We start from the raw sequence: 9,011 nt of genomic DNA, 5'->3' as shown, positions 1-9,011 counted from the left end.
TCCTTGAGCTCACTGCTTGGAAGCAACGAATACGACGCATAGACACCACTGAGCCGGATTCGCAGCGGCAGCAGCAAAGTGTAAAGCGCAAGCTGGATTAGATGGATTAGATACAGCACCTGGAATGTATGATGGAATAATTGAATTCAGATCGTGATGGAAAGCTTGTAGAATTTATTTCAAGAATTGACAACTAAACAAAACAGTGAATGACTAATATGGTGGACTGCTGTAGACATAAACATGTGTATTTCAATTATATAATATGTTATACAAGTAGTCCGGGGTTGTACGTTAAACTCGGAAAACACACAATCATAAACTTAGCAGTTAGGGCAAGACTACTCAATCTGCACTGCTGGTAGAGACGCTGAAGCTTTAGACATAAAAATTTATTGAAATTAACGAAGCCCAGTTACTTCTAAGTTAATGCAATATATATGTATATCACTTCACTTCATATTTATAATTTTCCCTCCGCTACACTTGCTATCGACTTAATGTTTTCCGGCACATTTGCATACAATTAAATCTTTTTTGAATCAGATCTCATGTATGTATGTTTATTAAAAGCAACAACAATGCAACATATTCAGTTCACCTGGCCAAGCATGCCGTTAAACACTTTGCTTATGTACCTAGGTATGGGAATATATGAGAGTATCACTCGTTACCCATTCGCTTTTGGACGCGTTGATAATGACGACGTTGAAAAAACAGCAAACAAATTACAAGAAAAACCATCTCACATTTTTTCTTTGACCACTTATGGTGCTTGTGGCTGCTTATGCGGAAAATGCTTATGAGTTGACTAAAATGCTAAGCGTTAAACAAAAGTCACAAATCAACAGAAAATGTGGGAATTAAGAGGATAAATCAAGCGACATAATTTCATGTAATTGAATGAAAAAACTCACTAACAGTTGCAAATTTTAATTGAGCCATAAGGCGTCTAACATTTTCCTAATTCTCTACGACGATATAAATAAGGTCGTTGTTTGGGAATTCTGGTTCCTCGCCACACAGTCTCAATATGCTACTTAGCGCCGTTAGCGATGCATGCATCTACATACTCACATCCGTATGTATTTGTTGCATGCCTGTGACGCATGACATGATAATGGCTAATAAATAACCAAATACAAAACATTCGCACGTAGCAAACAAAAATTGGCTTAAAGCTAAAAAATGCTGCACTACGGCTACTGCGAATGTACATACATACATTCATGACATTTAAGCACACATACAAGCTGGCACGGCTGGTGGCCAATGAGAGCGCCCGGCTTGTAATTTTCATGTGTTCGGTCATTAACGTAAAGATTTCTTTGGACACTCTCTTTTTTTGATTACCAAATGAATTAATTGGTTTACATAAAAGTGTCCAACCCATTCACCGGAAGAGCGCAAATCCAAAGTAGTGTCATAAATAAATATTGGACCATGAATGCACCAATTACACCATTGTTGCTTTGTCTTTATCTCCATTTTATTGGCGCTTTATTAGCTGAACATTTTTTCTCCAAACAGATTACTATTTCCTCTGATTGGCTCCATATATCTCTATCTTAAGTACAGTTTCTTTTCTGCTGTGGAATGTTGGGCTCAAAGCCTATCAGCTTTCGGTGATCTTCTCGATACCGCGGCACAGCGTAGTGGAACCGCATATCAATACAGTAATACAGTAGCAATACATGCGAACACCTATCGCACCGTGAACTACCTGTGTTTATTGGCAGCAATAAAGCAATAAACCAAAAACAAGAAAACGAAGAAAGCATGCTGCAGAAAAATGTGTTTGGTTATAAAATCGGCAATTTGATAGCGCTTTTGTAATCGGAGTAATCCTCGTTTGTGTATTTGTCCGCCAAACACATATACCGATTTATAGAGCAGCGCAGAAGTGTAGTTTTTGAAACGGAGAAAGAAAGCATTGCACTTACCGTTACCACTTCGATTGCATGATTTGACAGTTGAACTCAAATGTCAGGTACAAATGGCTAATGTGGTTAATATCAATGCATACCATAGCTCGAATTGGAGCCTTAATTTTGATAGTGTGTTACATAACCATATGAATAAGATGACCGGTAATCTCGACTAAAAGAAATATTGAAGAAAGAACCTGTTTTCCAAGACAGTCCGTTTTAAATAACCGGAACTAATCCGGTTTTTTATCCAGCCAAGGACTGTGGACTCGGCAACATTTACTCCAGAAATGTTTCCTCTCGCTACAACAACAACTAGAAGAAATAATGGTTAGCATATGAAGGGCTCATAACAGAGACATGAAGCCTTACAGCAAGTATGCTGAAACCGAATTAGCTGTAATACGAGTATTGGTAGTCGAAAAAGTATTTTCGTTTTTGAACCATTTGAAAAAAAAAACTGGCTACAAAAAGAAGCTCGATGTTTGGGTACCACATGAATTGCTTGTGAAAAATTAATGGACCGAATTAACATCTGCGATTCTTTGCTGAAACAAAATGAAATCGAACCATTTCTGAAGCGAATGCTAGCAGCAGACGAAAAGTGGATCAAATATATATGCCAAAAAGATCACGGCCCAAGCGTGGTAAAGCTCAACAAATTTTCACATAGCCAGGATTCACGCCTCACGTGGTTATGCTGAGTGTTTGGTGGGATTGGAAAGGAATCATCCACTATAAGCTGCTCCAGCCTGGTCGAACGATTGATTCTACATTTGACTGTCAACAACTGATGAGATTGAAGCAAGCAATCGAAAAAAACGGCCAGAACTGATCAACAGAAAGGACTTTGTCTTCCATCAGGATAACGGTAGACCAAACACATCTTTGATGACTCGCCAAAAACTGGGAGAGCTTGGCTTGGAAGTTTCGATGCATCCACCATATAGCCCTGACTTTGTACCATCGGACTACCATATGTTTCGGTCAATGCAGAACTCCCTTAATGGAGTAAAGTTGGCTTCAAAAGAAGCCTGTGAAAATTTTTTGTCGCAGTTTTTCGTCGAAAAACCAGAAAAGTTTTACACCGATGGAATAATGTCTAGCGGAAAATGGCAAAAAGTGATCGACCAAAACGGTCTATATTTGGTTCATTAAAGATCATTATAAACACAAAAAAATAAGTTGAAGTTTGATTACAAATACGAAAAGACTTTTTCGACTTACCAGTAAATTAATACTAAATATTCGCCTAATAACGTGCCGATCTGCGGCCGTTTGCTCCCGACTTGTATAGCATTGACATACAGCAAACAAATCTCTTAACGATTACTCAAATCTATATAAACTCTGTAGAACTTCAATTTGGCAGGCTTTTGCTTTCGGTGTTGTGTATCAAAATCTGCATATGAAGCCATGAATTTTCAATTTAATTAAGTTTCCGCAAATCTACGACTGCGAAGCAACTTTTATGAACCACGAAACATTAAAATATTGACAGCCTTTAGCGAAAATTAATTTCATAGTTTGTAATTAGAAGACGAAGAAGCCAAAAATCGTGTGAAATATTCTTGCCACATCTGCGCAGTGTACAATTTGACTCGGTTTGCGCAGCATCGCTGCTGAATTGGGGCAATCAAACAATATCCGTTAGATTGGCAGGTAAATGCTCTTCATAAAGCAGCTATATTGCTTTACAAGTGTTGCGTGTCTGTGTGCATTGGTAATATAAGATTTTAATACCAATAATTGTGAGTATGTTTGTTGTTCTTGGTACTCGCTAGGGGCCAACAAAAACATAAACAGCAGCCACCAGCCGGCAGATGCCATAGATGACAGCTGCGCTTCAGCAACGCGACGACCTGTCCACTCAAATGTTAAGGTTGACATGTTCACTTCCACAGACGGAACAGAACGGTGGCGAGTTTTGGATACACGTGTTTTCTTCGCTTTATAGCATTTGCAAATCATTTGAGCCGGTGTCAGAGGCGATTTAAAGCCCCTTCCTTTGCTGTTCATGGAGAATTATTACAAGCAATGGACGCTTGCAGATTAGCAGTCGACTCACGACTAGACTCATCAAGGATGAGTGAGGTCCTACCGCATCACATAGTCAACTCTGATTCTTAGTTCAATCGAATACTCGGTATCATAATCGTTCGGACTCTCATACATTCAAACGCGCTTACCCATATTAAGTACTTGCAATAAATTTATTCTCGGAAATACGAACTTTATTGTCGTCTGAAGAATGTCAACAAGACTAAATAGATTTGGACATGTAAGTATGTATGTTCCGTACATAAATTAAAATGCAGCAAAAGTTGTTTGCAAGTTCGTCCCTGAGTAATCGTAACAACCGCGGCATAAACCAATCAGAAACCAACCAGAGTGTCGTCGGTAGCATAGATATTAGCTTTGAATGGCAACCGTGTAGCTGTTAGATACAGTTCACGGCATATGAATGAAAAGTCGAACATACATACAGGGTTTTTCCGGAAAGTGATAGGACTGATTTTCTTCCGCCGCGACTGTACTTCGGATTCGGTAGAGGGCCTTCCTAGCTAACGAACGAGCTGGTCAGTTGTCTCCGAGCACCTGAAGAGTCAGGGCAAACATTTTCGCGCGACGTGCTTCTGTGAGTGGTGCAAGCCGAAAATGCAGCATTCGTCATAGCAGATGTACGCGATTAAATTCTGTGTGAAACTCGGTGGCACCAGGCCTTTTTGGAGGGACGGGAAGAGGTCGCTGATGAAGACCGTGCTGGGAGATATTTTGACATAAAAGGCATCGTCCACAATGAAGTCTTCAGGAGACTCAAACGAAGGATCAATCGGGTCCGATTCGCAGCCAATTGGAAGTGGTACTATGACAACACCCCGGCTCGCACCGGCTTTCTTCTGAACAGCTATCTAACCCTGAAGCCCTGATGTGGTCCCCCGGACTTTTTTGTTTCCTTGCCAGAAAAGGCCGATGAAAGGCAAACATTTTGAGACGACAGTGGGGATCCAAGCAGCATGCACCTCGACTCTTAAGGCTATTCCGGAGAATGCCTTCCGTGACGCCTTCAATGCTTGGAAATCGAGCTGGCAGCGCTGCATCGTCACGGAAGCAGCCCATTTTAAAATCTTTTAAAGAATTGTAACGATTGGTCCAATACATTTTTTTAAATAGACTTAGTCCTATTACTTTCCAGACTAACCCTGTATATTTAAGTGCCTGATTTACTAAATAAAAATAAAAGTGTTTAGAAAAAACATATTACAACAACAACAGCAACCGCTATTGAGCCACTAAATGGACAATCGCAACACTCGACGAGCTGCTCATCTTAAGCTCCACTTCAGCGCGCGGTTATGTGCGCGGAGACTAAAGATGTCATTGCAGTTGTAACTAATTTTGTTGTACGTTACTGCAATATTCTTTCTGTTGTTGTTGTTGACATGGTTGCCTATTTTGTTGCAAGCGATTGCTCTACTGATTATTGGCCAAGTTGTTGAATGCCTAGCTACTGTTCATTCGTTATTGCTACTGAAGCCTACAATAGACACACACACACACACACATACATACACTGCAATGTACATGCATGCGCAGTGAATTGCTGGCGTCTTTTTATGCTTGTTACCGACGACGCTGAGACTCGCTGCGGACACGGCATTTCGGTATGCAACCGTTTCACAACGGCACAATGACAATGAGAAACCCCAGCCGAGGTGCTTCGCAACGACCACTGCTGCACCGCATTTTCGGCGGCTGGCGCTGCCACTAACACCGATACTTGACAATTGGTGCGACAACAATGGCTCCGGGACTGATGCTGCTGCAGCAGCCAATATTTCAAGTGGTTTCTCGTCGTTCACATTTACATGGCGGACGCCGCGACGGCTTGCATCTTTACGTAGCAAAGAAAGTGAGACGCCGTAGAAAAGCATGGTAATAATACAAACCAAAGCCAGAGTCAGAGCAAGAGCTAGACACACATACATACATAGATATAGATTTACATGTTTACATAAATGGGTAATGGAATACAAGTAATTCAAGATGACGGCAGCGTCATTGGCGTCGGCAGCGACACCGACAGCGCCAACAAAATATATTACGCAAACATATCTATCTTCTACAATTGTGTTGCTGTTGTTGTTGCCTGCATTAGCGTCTTTTCACGATTATAATTCTGTTATTATGTATTCAATTTGTGAGGTTGGCGCGACGTAATAATGCCCGCTTGTGATTTACACCTGCACAAGAGATCATCAATTCGTTTTCTATCGTCTCAGGCGCCTATGCTACTGATCACCCACTTGCCCGCTTACACACATACACCGACGTATGTAATTATGTGGCTGTTTCTCATCGCCTAGTTCACACTTCTCGGCGCTACTTGTGTTGGCAGCAAGACATGACAGTCACAAGTTTGCTTTGCACTGCTTTGATTTTGCACGCAAACACCTCAATCAAGGAAACGCCATATTAGCTAATAGAAAGGACGTCAGCACTTCGAATGGCTGCAGAGTGTGCAGTTCTTAAAGTCCTCAATGTGGGTAGCAGCTTTTGATGGTAGAGAAGAGAACTGTTTTTTTTTGCATTAGGAACGGAGAAGTGATAAAGTAACCTTACGAAACTCATTATTTGATTTTCTTCGGAAGTCTTTTTATTGAGTACGAACTAACTTAACTATTACCTTCAATCTCAACCCTTTACTGGCCGAGTTAACGACAGCGCGTCAGTCGTTACTGCTTCTTGCAATGTGGCGCCAATAGGAGATTCCAAGCGAAGCCAGGTCCTTCTCCGCCTGGAGCGGAGGTCTTCGACTTCCTCTGCTTCCCCCGACGGGTACTGCGTAGAATACTTTCAGAGCTGTAGTGTTTTCGTCCATTCCGACAACTTGTCCAAGCCAGCGTATCCACTGTCTTTTAATTCGCTGAACTATCTCAATGTCGTTGTATATCCCGTCAGGCAATCGTTACATCAACTGCGCTATTCGCCGTTGCCAATTCGTAAAGGACGATAAATATTCCGCAGAATCTTTCTCTCGAAATCTCGTAACGTCGATTTGTTCGTTGTTGTCACATAATGATATATAATAATGAGCGACTTATAGAGTTTGGTTTTTGTTCGTCGAGAGAGGACTTTACTTTTCGGTTGCCTATTTAGTCCGAAGTAGCACTTGTTGGCAAGAGTTATTTAAAAAAGTTGTATTTTGAGGCGAAAATGTCCGGTCCGGTCTTCTGATGATTATTGACTTGTTTGCATGTCAAACTTATAAACCTATGTCTCATTAGCAGTTGAAATTCTCTCCATGAATGTGGGATCCAATTCGAAAGACCGAGCATTTCCAAAGAAACGTCTTTACGGAACTCTTGTGGAAAAAAATCAGCTTTATCGGGACGAATCGGACAATAACGCATTTCATACCCAAAATATCCAGCAAAATCATTTGACTAAACTCACGGAAAAAGTCGAGCTCTCTTACCATATCTCTTACACTTAGCTGACGTTTTTCAAGCACCAGCCTTCACTATCCTTCAGTTATTTAATATTATCATCAGTTGAACAGGTCGAAGGTCGTTCAGAACGAGACATGCCTTGAACGATCTCTTGACCCTCTTTGAAGGCTTTGTACCACTCGTAGACATGTGTTTTGGATAAAACTAAATTACCGTAAGCCTTTTTCAACATTCGCAACGATTCCTCACACGGTTAGGAATACAAAATTTTAAACAAATTCTTTGATCGATATTTGTATCCATTGTAAAAAACGCAACGCACCACTGAGGTGTACCGACTTGAGCAGCTGCTATAAGCAAACTGGTCGACAGATCGCGCTCATATTTGGCATAGTAATTAAGGACAGTCCTACCAACTTAGCAAAGTACTTTTTTTAAATTACAATTTCCTTTCACTTTTTTTTCACAATGTATTAGCAACTTTGTTGAATAAACGTCTGAAAACTCCTTCATTTTGACTTTCACAAGGGCTATGAAGGATTTGTGGAAATCAGTTCTGAGCAGAATTTATCAAAAGCTTTCAATATCTTTTTTCTTAAATTAGATATTATTCAGTCTAGGTTTTTTACAAAAAAAATATCAATTTCGATAGAAGCAATATCTGAATAGGCAAAAGTTTCCTTACAAAGTAATTTTGCCATACAATGTCATGACCAATACAAGAAGTAGCTGAATGCCTCGTCGAACCGCTTGCAATTCCGCCAAGTTCAGTCAACATTGTCAGCTAATTTCCAAAAACAGGAATTGCTATTTTTTAATTTGGTGGTGAACGTACATAACTGGACAGTCATGCAAACACATTTAGCTGCCGGATGCTACAAAAAAGGATTAAAAAGGCAACTTTGTATTCTTCAACTTGACTCTGACATTGGCCACCACTTGTATAGGCGTTAAGCTGACACAGAGAGAGGAAATTGCGCGCGGGCAGGAAAACTTGGCAAGCTAATAAAATTGCTAATAAAACTACTTTCATATTGATTGTGTAATAATTCAGTTGAGTTGCCGCGGAAAAGTGTGAACTAATTATAAATGAATGTAATTTTCTTTGGTGCAATGAAGCTTTAATGAAAGATTAAAGGTGATCCACCAATATGAGATCACACCATAGCTTATCCCAGTTGACTAATCACAAAACTTGTTGGGTAAAAGTACGAAATTAATGAAGAAAAAGTTATTAATAAATATTAAGAAGATGGACCTCCTCTCCAGATATCCTTAGTCAAATTAATTAAGTTTTTGAATTAAAAAGTAGTAATTGCACTAACACAATTTCTTCGCTTCCTACATTAGAAAATAGACTCTAATTACAACTCATTTGTCGCCCGAAGCGAAAGGAGTTCCATAATTCAAAAAACTTACCAGTTTATGCCACAACGGTTAATTGGTGCATGCATTTGTATACGTACGCGCCCTGGAGCGTAATGTCACAATTTTCACTGCCATTGTGTTGTCGACGCAAATTTTCCTCCAACTCGCACTAATTACAGGTGCCAAACTTTGCAATCTCACATGTGTGTGTTTGTGCCGCAAAGGCGTGCGGCCGCATAGACAGCACTTAATTAGGGCCTCC

The sequence above is a fragment of the Bactrocera dorsalis genome, chromosome 5, assembly GCF_023373825.1.
Source record: "Bactrocera dorsalis isolate Fly_Bdor chromosome 5, ASM2337382v1, whole genome shotgun sequence".
Classification (NCBI taxonomy): Eukaryota; Metazoa; Arthropoda; class Insecta; order Diptera; family Tephritidae; genus Bactrocera; species Bactrocera dorsalis.
The sequence above is the reverse complement of the archived record's forward strand: the minus strand, read 5'-3'. Positions refer to the sequence as shown.